The sequence below is a fragment of the Elephantulus edwardii genome, unplaced genomic scaffold (genome assembly GCF_000299155.1).
Source record: "Elephantulus edwardii isolate Elephantulus edwardi_28Jun2011 unplaced genomic scaffold, EleEdw1.0 scaffold00320, whole genome shotgun sequence".
In the NCBI taxonomy this organism is placed as follows: Eukaryota; Metazoa; Chordata; class Mammalia; order Macroscelidea; family Macroscelididae; genus Elephantulus; species Elephantulus edwardii.
The window spans coordinates 2,411,638-2,425,134 of record NW_006400070.1 but is presented as its reverse complement, the minus strand read 5'-3'; positions in this window follow the sequence as shown (position 1 = coordinate 2,425,134).

Genomic DNA, 13,497 nt, shown 5'->3' with positions numbered 1-13,497 from the left:
ATCTCTGTAAATGTTTATGAAAATTAATAAAATATAATTATAGAGAAAAAAAACAAATAGAAAAAGAATAACAATATAATCCTACAGCCTTTAGAAGAAAAGAAATTATAAGGGCAAGAGCTGAAATCAGTGAGATAGAAAACAGAAAAACAATTGAAAGTAACAATAAGACCAGGAACTGTTTTTTCAAAAGGGTGAATAAAATTGACAAACCACTGGCAAACTTTATAAAAGAAAAAAAAAGATAAAGCACAGATAATTCTATTAAGAAATGATCGTGGTGACATCACAACAGAGCCAGATTAAATTCCTAGCGAATATAATCCAAAAGCACATAAAAAAAAATTCACCATAACCAAGTGGGATTCATAGCAAGTGTGCAATGATGGTACAACATAAGAAAAACAATCAATATAATTCACTATGTTAATAAAGTAAATAACAAAAACCATATGATCTTAGCAATTGATGCAGAAAAAGCATTTGACAAAATCCAACATGCCTTCCTGATTAAGACACTCAGCACAACATAGTGAAAAGTATATATGCAAAACCAAGAGCCAACCATCATTTTCGATGGAGAAAGACTAAAAGTATTTTCTTTGTGAACAGAGACCACTTGTTTTCAATATTGTATTGGAAGTGCTTGCTAGGACAATACAACAAGAGAAGGAAATGAAAGGCAACCAAATAGGCAAAGAGAGGATTTAAACTGTCACCTTATGCAGATGATATGACAGTATACACAGAAAACCCCCAAAACTCAACAAAACCCAGTTAGACAAGAGACAAGAGACTCTGAATAGGCAAAACATTTCTGAGAAATAAAAATGAAGTGGGAGACTCCCTGACTTCAAAACCTAGTACACAGTAGTAGTAACCAAAACAGCACGGTACTGGTACAATGACAGTCACAGAGACCAATGGAAGAGAATTGAGAACTCAGAAATAGACCCAACCACCTACAGTCGACTAATATTCAACAAGGAAATCAAAGCTATAAAATGGGGAAATGACAATCTCTTCAATAAATGATGCTGGCAAAACTTAACTTCCATGTACAGAAAGCTGAAACACCATGTTGTTGTTGTTGTTATGTGCCATCAAGTCGCTTGCAACTCATAGAGACCCTATAGGAGCCTCAAACCCTGCTCTATCTTGTGCCAACCTCACTGTCTCCAACACAGTCAATCCCACCACCCCAATCACAGAATCAATCCATATCATCAAGGTTCTTCCTCTCCTGTGCCGTCCCTCCACTCTCCCAAACATGATGTCCCTCTCCAATGACAAGTCCCTCCTTGAAACATGCCCAAAGTATGTCAGATGAAGTTTCAGAACCCTTGACTCCAGGGAGCATCTTGGTTTCATCCTTTCCAGGACAAACTTGTTTGTTCTCCTAGCTGTCCATGGTATATTCAACACTCTTCTCCAACACCACAGTTTAAAGGCATCAATTATCTTTCTCTCATCCCTAGTCACTGTCTAACTCTCTGATGTATATGACGTAATTGCAAAGACTAAAGCCTGGAACAAGTGCACCTTAATCTCCAGACTGACGTTGTTGCTCTTCAGTACTTTTGAGAGGTCCCTCACAGCTGACTTTTACAATGCAATTCGTCTCTTGATTTCCTGGCTGCTGTTACTAAGAGTGTTGACTGTGGAGCCAAGCCGACTAAAGTTGTTAACAATCTCAATCTCTTCACCATCCATACTGATGCTGCCAATTGGTCCAGTGGTGAGAATCTGTTTTCTTGATGTTGAGCTTCAATCCATATTGAAGGCTGCAGTCCTTGACCTTCTGCAGCAAGCACTTCAGACCCTCCTCAGTTTCAGCAAGCAACAAAAATTAACAGAGATTGGAGTAAAGCCCAAAACCATAAAGTTCATCAAGGACAAACTGGGATCAAGCTTAGAAGCCCTAGTCTACAGTATAACAGTACCAAATACAGCCAGAAATTCATGATTTGAAGAGGGGGACTTCTAAAGATTAAATCATTTTGTGCATCAAAACCTTTTTCCAATAGGGTGAAAAGAAAACCTACTGACTGGGAAAAAGCATTTGGTAATATCATTTCAAACAAGAGTCTCATAATGAAAATTTACAGAATACTTTTGGTCCTCCAGAAGATTGATAACCCAATTAAAAAAGTGGCAAAAGAAATGGAAAGAATTTTCACAGAGGAAGATATTCAAACGGGCAACAGACATATGAAGAAATGCTCAAAATCACTGGCAATAGGAGAGATGCAAATCAAAACCAGAATAAGATACCATCTCACTCCAGTAACAGTGACAAAGTTTAACAGAACAGCAAGTAATAAATGTTGGAGAGGATGTGGTGGGATAGGGACTCTTATACATTGTTGGTGGGATTGTATAATGGTAGAACTATTTTGGAAGGCAGTTTGGCACTTCCTCAAAAAGCTGGATGTAGAAATTACATATGACCTAGCTATTGACTACATACGACCATGCATTGAATATACCATGAGAAAATGAGAACTGAGGCAAAATGGAGATTTGTTCATAGCAACGTCCACACCAATGTTCACAGCAGCATTATTAATCATCGCAAGAACATGGAAACATCCCAGAGTCCAATCACAATCTAATGCATTGAGAAATTATGGTATATTCAAACAACAGAATATTATGCAATGATTTTATAAATTATTATCTAACTTGGGAGGGACTGGAGAGCATTATGCTGAGTGAACTAATTCCGTCCCACAAGGACAAATTTTGTATAAAACCATTATTGTAGAATATGTATGAGGATCCAAGGGTGGGGGAGGGTGGAGGTAGGAGGATGAGGATGTGCAGGGTGAAGGGGATTAGTCATGGGATTTTACAATTTGATTGGTGGAGGGTAGAGGAAATTGGAATAATCTGGTCTGAAAAACAATGTATTCGAATTGATGGAACAAAATTGAGATGCATCAATAGATGCAGTCCTGGGTGTGTTTACTCCTTTATGCTAAGAAATTTGGAAAGCAGCTAGCAGATCAACTAAAAGGAAAAGATCCATATTCCTGTCCACTCCAAAATAAGGGGGAGTAACAGAATTCAGATATTAGTGAGCAGCATTATTAATATCACCCACAAGTTCTGAATGTAATTTTAAAATGACTAGAGGAGTGCATCAACAGGGAACTGCCAGAAATTCAAGCTGGAGTCAGAAAAGGATGTGGAACAAGGGATATCTTTGCTGACATCAGGTATGTTTTGGCAGAAACCAGAAAATGCCAGATCTGTGTTGATTTATGTTTTATAGACTATGCAAAAGAGTGTGTGGATCATATTAAATTATTAATAATGTTGAGGAGAATGGGAATCCCAGAATAATTGTGCTCATATGAAACTTGTACATAAAAGCAGTTGTTCAAACAGAACAAGATACAACACCTAACAACAAAAACAAAGGTTGAATATGTTTATACTATCTATTCAATCTTTTTGTTGAACAAATAATCTGAGACAGTGAAATATTATGAAAATAATGCGGCACTAGAACTGAAGGAAAAAATATCAATAATTTGGAATATACAATCTTCCTTATGGAAAATGTCGAGAGAACTTGAAGTAATTATTTGAGAAAGCTCAAAATTTATAGCCTTCAATATAGATTACACTTCAACATTAAGAAAGCAAAAATCCTCATGACCCATAAATAACTTTAGGATAAATGGAGGGGAAGGATGGAAACTAATATTGAATGTATAACTAATCCTAGCCTTGGGCAAGGATTTTGAAGCCTGTCTCACATACTTTGGGCATGTGCCCAGGAGAGACCGGTCTGTGGAGAAGGACATCATGCTTGGAAGAGTGGAAGGACAGCGCTGGAGAGGAAGATCCTGGATGAGATGGATTGATACAGTAACTAGGGCAATGGGAGTAGGTGTATCAGAGTCATGAGACTGGCTCAGGATAGACCAGGCTTCAGAGGTATTGTACACAGGGTCACTGTGAGTTGCATGTGACTTGACAACACATAACAACAACATGACTAATTGCCTCCTTGTATAATTGCCTATTTTGTCATGAGACTAGGATGATGCTTGGCTATCATTACTGAACGTTCATATCAAATACTCCCAAGAAGAGTACTAATCAAAAAGAAAATGCTAAATAGTATGGTTTCTAGAGTTTCTGGAGCAATAGGTGCTGAATAAGCTTGTGAAACTACAACCTTCAGACAGTCTTTAAATATGAAGCCAAAAGGGAATTCTCTGAAACACTTTTAAAACAGAACAGTAGTTTAGCTTGTCTAGAAAACAAAAAAGTTCACTACTGAAAGAATAGACAGCATCATGATGGATGGAGAATATTGAAATTGTCAACACTTTAATTTCATCTGGATCCACAATTAACACTTATTAGTCAAGAAACAAAAAGATGTGTTGCATTGGGAAAAATCTGCTGTTAAGGATCTTTCCAAAGTGTTAAAGAAAAAGAATGTCAGTTTAAAGCTCAAGGTGTGCCTGCTGCAAGTTGAGGTATTTTCAGTCACGTCCTATGCATCTGAAAGTTGGACAATTAATAAAGGTGACAAAAGAATTGATGCCTTTGAATTGTGGTGTTGGCAAAGAATACAGAATATCCCATGGTTTGCTAAAAGAACAAATTTGCTTTGGAGAAAATGCATCCAGAGTGTTCCTTAGAGATAAGGATGGTGAAACTTTGTCTCAAGCATTTTGGGATCATTGGTGGAAGGAGACTATTATTGGACAAAGGCCTCATCCTCAGAAAAGTAGAAGGTCAGCAATAGAGAAAAGAGCTTCAATAAGATGGATTGACAAAGTGACCACAGCAAAGGGCCTGAACATATCAGAGATGAAGAGGATGGTGTAGGGCAAAGTTCAGATTTGTTGTTCATGGATTTGCTATGAGTTTGGGTCAAGTTGATAACACCTAACAGTAACAACTACTTATATCAGATATGTCATAACCAATTATTTTTTCCAATCTGTAAGTTGTCTTGTTACTCTTTTGAAGAAGATTTTTAATGTGTATAGGAATTTGATTCTTAGTAGGTCCCATTCATCTTTTTTATTCTCTCCTGGTTGTAGGTTTTCCAAGATGCTTGGAAGGCTGTTCATATTGTGGATTAGGGCTTCTAGAGTTCTTCCAGGCTTTTCTCTGATAAAGTTTGTAGTCCATGGTTTTAGTCCTAGGTCCCTGATCCCCTTTGAGTTGAGTTTTGTATATGGTGTGAGATGTGAGTCTTGCTTGAGTTTTCTACAGATAGTTTTCCAATTTTGTCAACACCATTTATTAAAAAGGCTGTCATTTCCCCACTTAACTGACAAAAATCAGTTGACCATAAGCTGATTTCTGGTTTCTCAATTCTATTCCATTGATGTATCTGTCACTGTACTAGTACCATGCTGTCTTGACCACTATGACTGTGTAGTAATATTTGAGATCAGAGAGTGAGATTCCTCTTACCTTGTCTCTGAAAAGAGGTTTATTAGTGACAATATAGAAATTATTTTGCCAACCATTTAACTGACTATCCACTCTTTTTCCTTTTGTTGATGCTCTGAGTAGTGGGGTCATATGAGTCTCTTATTTCACAAGAGCAAGCAAGTATATCATAGGAGTGTATCCAATTATTTTAGGAGATTAAACTACTAGAATTTCCTTGATGCCGAGGATAAACCAAAATAGCTCTTCTCTAAGAAGGTTAGAAGGTTTTTTATAGTTTGGCAACTCCCAGTTTCATTTTTAGATCCTGAAAAGCCAAGAGAACTTCAATAGAGATTTTAAAACATTAAAAGACCTCACAGGCTGTTTAGTTAGCTTTAGATTGTTAGATTTTTCTAGACTAGTGATATCCCACTGCAGCTTCAGAATCCCAATGACTTTTAAGTTTTTAAGCTCATACAATACTGGAATTTTCTTCATTTTTTACTTCTAAAACAAGTTGACATCCAGAAAGAAAAAGACACCCAGAAGCTACAATCTTTCCTCTTTTCTTCTTTTAAAAATTATTTTATACTGGCTTACATATAAAGTTCATAAAATTAATACACATTTTCAAACATTACTTTTCCATTTCCTTTTCCAATACCTCCCTCCACCCATCAAATTGTGAGAACCTATATTTCAGCAACCCCCTACCTCCCCTCCTTGGATCCTCATACAAACTCTACAATAATAGTCCTATACAGTATTTGTCTTTGTGAGACTGAGTTAGTTCACTTAGAATAATGCTTTTCAGTCCCTCCCATCCCATGTTAGGTAGTAATTTACAAAATCATTGCTCCTGCATGCTGCATAGTATTTATTTGAATGTACCATACTTCCATTCCATTGTGGTTGGCCATTTGGTTTGTTTCCACGTTCTTGCTATGAAGAATTATGCTGCTGTGAACATTGGTGCACAAGTCTCTGTGCCTCAGTTCTCGTTTTCTCAGGGTATATTCCAAACAGTGTAATATCTGGGTCATATGGAATTTCTATGTCCAACTTTTTGAGGAAATGCCAAACTGCCTTTCAAGATGGTTGTATCATTTTATGATCTCAACAACAATGTATAAGAGTCCTTATCTCTCCACAGCTTCTCCAACATTTATTACTTGATTACCTGCTAAACTTTGCCACTGCTACTGGGCTAAGATGATATCTCATTGTGGTTTTGATTTGCATCTCTCTTAATGCCAGTCATTAGGAGCATTCCTTCATGTGTCTGTTGACCATCCAAATGTCCTCCTCTGTGAAAAGTCTTCACATGTCTTTTGCCCATTTTGTAATTGGATTATCAGTCTTTTTTCTTCTGGAATGCTTGTAGGATTCTGTAAACTTTCATTATGAGACCCTTGTCTGAGACAGTATTGCCAAATGTTTGTTTCCAATCAGTAGGTTTTCTTTTCACCCTACTGGAAAATTTTTTGATGAGCACAGAAATTTAATATTTAAAAGGTCCTATTCATCAAGTTTATCCTCTTCAGACTGTATATTTCTGGGTGTATTTGGCAGTCTGTTTATACCATAGACTGGTTCTTCTAAGCTTGGTTCCAGTTTGTCTCTTATGAGCTTTATGGTTTTGGGCTTTACTCTCAGGTCTCTGACCCACCTTGAGCTGATTTTTGTGTATGGTGAGAGAGGGGACCCTGTTTCAGCTTTCTACAGGTCCAGTTTTGCCAGCACCATTTGTTAAAGAGGTTGTCATTGACCCAGTTGATAGATTTTCTTTCCTTGTCGAATATCAGTTGACTGCAGACAGACGGGTCCATTTCTAGGTTCTCAATTTTGTTCTATTGGTCTCTGTGCCTGTCAATCTACCAGTATCATGCTGTTTTGGTTACTATCACTTAGTAATTTGTTTTGAGGTCAGGGGGTGCTATGCCTCCCAATTCTTTTTTTTTTCTTCTCAAAAGTACTTTGCTTATTCAGGGTCCATTTGCTTTCCAAATAAACAACAATTTCCATTTCTATCTAATGAATTTGGTATCTAGATTGGGATTGCATTGAACATGTAGATTGCCTTTGGTAGGTTTGTCATTTCACAATATTGAGTCTTCCTATTCATGAACAGGGCACTTTTTTTTTTTCATTTCTTTAGGTCTTTTCTTGTGTCTTGCAGAAATGTTTTGTAAGGTTTTTTGTATAAGTCTTTCTTATCTTTAGTTAGGTTCACTCCCAAGTATCTTAATTTGTGGTTGTCTACTACAGTGGTATTGCTTTCTTGGTTTCCTTCTTTGAGGTCTCTTTGTTGCTATAGAGGAAGGAGTCCCACTGATTTTGGATATTGATCTTGTATCCTTCCACTCTACTAAGTTTATCTACTAGCTCTAACAATTTTTATATTGAGTCTTTGGGGGTTTATCTCTATACTATTATATCATCTACATAGAGCAGCAATTTAATCATCTCTTTTCCAATCAAGATGCCTTTTATTTCCTCTCTTTCCATGTTGCTGTAGCAGATACTTCCAATATAATATTGAATTGCAGTGGTGAAAATGGACATCTTTTTCTGGTCCATGTTCACAAAGAAAATGTTTTTAATAATTATCCATTGAGAATGATATTGGCTCTTGGGTTTGCATGTGTACTTCTAACTATGTTGAGGAAATTCCTTTCTATTCCTGGTTTGCTGTGTCTTAATCGGAAAGGGGTGTTAAATTTTGTCAAATGCCTTTTCTTCATCAATTGCTAGATCATAAGGTTCTAGTTATTTGTTTTGTCAAGGTGGTAAATTACATTGATTGAATTCCACTTGGTCATGAATAATTCTTTTTATGTGCCTTTGGGTTCTATTATCTAGGATTTTGTTAAGGATTTTTGTCCCTATATTCATGAGAGATATTGCTATGTAGTTTTCTTTTTTGGTAATATCTTTGCCTGGTTTTGGTATTAGGGTTATGCTTGCTTAATAGAATGTCTCTGGGAGTGTTCCCTCTTTTTCTGTGTTTTAAAATAACTTAAGTAGAATTGGTGATAAATCTTCTCTGCATATTTGGTAGAATTTAGCTGTGAAACCATTTGGTCCAGGACTTTTTTTGTTGGGGAGTGTTTTTATGACCTGCTTATTTTCTTCTTTTGTGTTCTACATCTGACCATGTTAATCTGGGAAGGGCATGAGTTTCAAGTAATTTGTCCCTTTTTTCTAAGTTTTCAAATTTATTTGTGTAAGTTGTTATTGTTGTTGTTGTTGTTATGTGCTGTTGAGTCACCTGCAACTCATAGTGACCCCTATGTACAACAGCTCTAAACCCTGTTCTATCTTATGCCATTCTTATTATCCCTTACACACCCACCCTCATAATCCCAGTCACTGAATCAATCCATCTTATCAAGGGTCTTCTTCTCTTGGACTGTCCCTCTACCATCCCAGGCATGATGTCCCCCTCCAATGGTCCACTCTTGCAACATGTCCAAAGTATGTCAGACAAAGATTCAGAATCTTTGCCTCCAGGGAGCAGCCTGGTTTAACTCTATCCAGGATGAACTTGTTTATTCTCTTAGCAGTTCATGGTATATTCAATACTCCTCTCCAACACCACAGTTCAAAGGCATCAATTCTCCTTCTTTCATCCCTAGTTATTGTCCTACTCTCTGATGCACAGCAAGTGATTGCAAAGACCAAGATTGCAAAGATCCAGGCAAAGGCCTGGATCTAGTGCACCTTAGTCTCTACACTGACATCATTTCTCTTCAGTACTTTGGAGAGGTCTCTGACAGTAGAATTTTCCCAATGCAATTCACCTTTTAATTTCCTGGCTGCTGGTGACAAGAGTGCTGATTGTGAAGTCAAGCAAACTAAAGCTGTTTACAAATCTCAATATCTTCACCATCCATCACGATGCTGCCAATTGGCCCAGTCTTTGTTTTCTTGATATTGAGCTTCAATCCATACTGAAGCTTGCAGTCCTTGACCTTCTGCAGCAAGGGCTTCAGGTCCTCCGCAGTTTCAGCAAGCATGGCTGTGTCATCTGCATAATACAGAATGTTGATGAGTCTTCCTCCAATCCTGATGCCACATTTCTCTTCATAGAGCCCACTCCCAGATAATCTCTTCTGCTTATAGATTGAAAAGGTATGGAGATAAGACACATTCCTGATGCACACCCTTCCCAATTTTGAACCATGCCATGATCTCTTGCTCTGTTCTGATAGCTGCCTCCTGGTCCAAGGTTTTATGTAAGCACAATCAAAATCAAATGTTCTGGAATTCTCATTCTTCTTAGAATTAGCCACAGTTTGTTGTGGTCCACGCAGTCAAACGCCTTTAGACATTCCTGCTTTCAACAGAGATCCAGCTAACATTAGCTACAATATCCCTAGTACCACAGCCTCTTCTAAACCCAGCCTGCACTTCTGGCAGTTCTCTGTTGATATCCTGTTCCAGTCGTTTTTTTATAATATTTAGCAGAGTCTTGATTGCATGATACTAGTGATACTGTTTGGTAATTTCCACACTCTGTCAGATCACCTTTCTTTGGACTGGGGACAAATATAACTTCCAGTCAGTTAGCCAGGTGGTTGTCCTCCAGATTTCTTGGCTCAACTTGGTGAACACATCTAGGACAGCATCCGTTTGTTAAACTATACCAATCTGTATGCCATCAATTCCTGGGATTTTGTTTTTTGCCAATTCTTTCAGAGCAGCTTGAACTTCTTCATTCATCACCAGAGGCTCTTGCTCATATATTGTTTCATAAAATTCTTCTGTGTTTGCCAATTCCTTTTGGTACAATGACTCTGTATACTCTTTCCATCTTCTTTTAATACTTCCTGTATCATTTAATATTCTGCTGAAAGCATCCTTAAGTATTGCAACTTGAGGCTTTTCACAATATTCTGAGAGTATAGATTTGATTTCATCTGGTTCTGTTGTGATGTCACCTCTAACATTCCTTAATTGAGTTATTCATGTCTTGTACTTTTTCTTTTGTTAAATTTGACAATGGTTTGACAATTTTATTAACCATTTAGAAAAACCAGCTCCTAGTCTTCTTGATTATTTCAATTATTTTTCTGTTTTCTATCTCATTGATTTCAGTTCTTAGCCTTATAATTTTCTTTCTTCTAGAGGCTGTTGAATTAGATTGTTGTTCTTTTTCTATCTGATGAACTTGTTGAGTTAGGTCATTTATTTTGCTTCTTTGTTTTTTATGTGTTTACCTACTGCTATGAACTGGCCCCTGAGGACTACCTTAGCTGTATGTCAGAGGTTTTGGTACTTTGTATTTTCTTTATCATTTGTATCAAAGAACTTTATTATTTCATCCTTTACTTCTTCTATAACCCAATTGTATTCATGCAGACTGTTATTTAGCTTTTGATGGCTTTATAAGCTTTATCCTAGTGTTTTATTTCTGGTTTTATGACATTGTGATCTGAGAAGATACTTTGTATTATTTTAGTGGTTTTTAATTTGTTGAGGCTTGCTTTGTGTCCTAATATGTGATCAGTTCTGCAGAATATACCATGTGCACTTGAGAACAAAGTGAATTGAGTTTTAGTAGGGTACAGTTCCTGAACACATCCACAAGGATGAGTTGGCTGATTGTGTAGCTTAATTCTTCCACATCTTTGTTAAGTTTCTTTTGAGTTAACCTATCTTTTGGTGAGAGTGGTATGTTAAAAAGTTTCCTACCACTATTGTGGTTCTATTTTTTCTTCAGTTCTATTAACAATTGTTTTATGTGTTTATTAGGTCCATCATTTAGTGCATAGATGTTGACCAGTGTTATGTCCCCTTGCTTTACAGTTCCTTTAATAACTATATAGTGTCCTTCCTTATAGTTTATGTTGATTTTCATTCTGAAGTCTACTTTATCAGAGATTAGTATTGCCACTTCTTCTTTTTTGTGGATTCCATTTGCTTAGTATATTTTTCTCCCCAGTCTTTGATTCTGAGTCTGTCTTTCTCTTCATTTATTAGATGTGTTTCTTGGAGACAACATATTTATGGGTTTTGCTTTCTTATCTATTCTGCTACTGTTTTTCTTTTGATTGGTGCATTAAGTCCATTCACATTAAATTTGATTATTGACAAGCGAGGTTGTATCTTTGCCATTTTGTTGCTTTTGTTGTTGTTTCTTTTTACTATGGTCCATCCACTTTCCTTTGATGTCTCTGTGTGTAGGACTTCCCTTAAAAGTTCTTGTAGGTTTGGCCTTGTTTTTACAAATTCTTTATTTCTTTTCTGCAAAAGATGTGGTTTTTCCTTTGTATTTGATGGAGAGCTTTGCTGAGTGCAGGTTCCTGGGTTGACAGTTATTTTCTTTCAACTTTCTGTATGTCATCCTATTATCTTCTTGCTCGATTTTTTTTTGTTTTTTTTTATGAAAGTCAGAACTTAATCTGATTGCTTTTCCTTTGTAGGTGACTCTTTGTTTTTCTAATGCTTGTTTCAGTATTTAGCCTTATCTTTTCTCTTGGAGAATGTGACTATGATATATCTTCATGTTTTCTTTTTTGGATCTAGTCTATTCGGTGTTCACTGAGCTTCCTGAATATAGAGTTCTTCATTCTTCATAATATTTGGGAAATTTTCTTCTGGTACCTCTTCCACATTTTTTTTTCAGTGATTTCCTTATCCTTCTCATATTTTGAATTCCAATCATATGTATGTTATTTCCTTTTATGTCGTCTCACTGTAATTTTAATATTTTCTTAATTTTCTTTATGTCTCATCTCTGATTTTTCTTCTAGCATATGTCCATTGAGGTTCTTGTCTTCCGGATCACTCACTCTCTGCTCCATCTTTTCTGTTCTATTTTTTGTCCTTCCAACGTGTTGGACACTTCTGCCATTTCACTCTTAATATTTTGGATTGCATTTTCATGGCTTTCTATTATTTCTAGTGTGTATTTGCAGTACCCTCTCTATCTTGTGATGGATGATTTTTTATGTTCTTGTATCTCTTTTTTATAGTTTCAATTCTTTCTCCATTTTTTTTTTTTGTATTTTCTTCCATAGTTGTTCAACTTCTTCCTCATCAATATATTTCTTTTGGTTCCGTGTCTCTGGAGCATTTGCTCCATTTCCCTTTTTTTCTTCCATCATTTGTACCCTCTTCTGTAGCTGTTCAAATAACTCTTCATCAATATATATTTCTTTTTTGTTCTCACAAGCGACTTGACGGCACATAACAACAACAACAACAACCACTAAGTTATTTCCTTTATCTGTGCCTTCCACTGTTTCTTCCATCACTTCTACTTTTATTTGTAGCTGTTTGAAGGTCTCCATATCAACAAATATCATCTACTTTCTTGACTCTGGTGCATTCATGAGGTCTCTGATATTCTCTCTGTGTGGTTTGTTTTTCGGGGGGGGGGGTTGTTTTGCAGGTGTTTTTTTTTCTTTTCAGAAGGCCTAAATTGTTTTTCATGGTATTTGAAGCTGCCTGTTACTTTCTTGACATTGTTGTTGTTGTTGTTGTTGTTATGTGCCGTCGAGTCGTTTCCGACTCATAGCGACCCTATGCACAACAGCCCTAAACCCTGCTCTATCCTGTGCCAACCGCACCGCCTCTGACACACCCATCCCGATTACCCCAGTCACTGAATCGATCCATCTCATAGAGGGTCTTCCCCTCCTGCGCTGTCCCTCCACCCTCCCAAGCATGATGTCCCTCTCCAAGGACCCATCCCTCCTGGCAACATGTCCAAAGTATGTCCGATGAAGCCCCAGAATCCTTGCCTCCAAGGAGTAGCTTGGTTTAATCCTCTCCAAGATGAATCTGTTTGATTTCCTGGCAGTCCATGGTACATTCAGTACCCTTCTCCAGCACCACAGCTCAAAAGCATCCACTCTCCTTCTGTCCTCCCTAGTCATTGTCCAACTCTCTGATGCATAACAAGCGATTGCAAAGACCATGGCCTGTATCAGGCGCACCTTAGTCTCCAGAGAGACACTGTTGCTCCTGAGTACGTTTGAGAGGTCCCTAACAGCAGACTTTCCCATCGTGATACGCTTTTTTATTTCCTGACTGCTGGTGCCAAGAGTGTTGACTGTGGAGCCGAGCAAAGTGAAG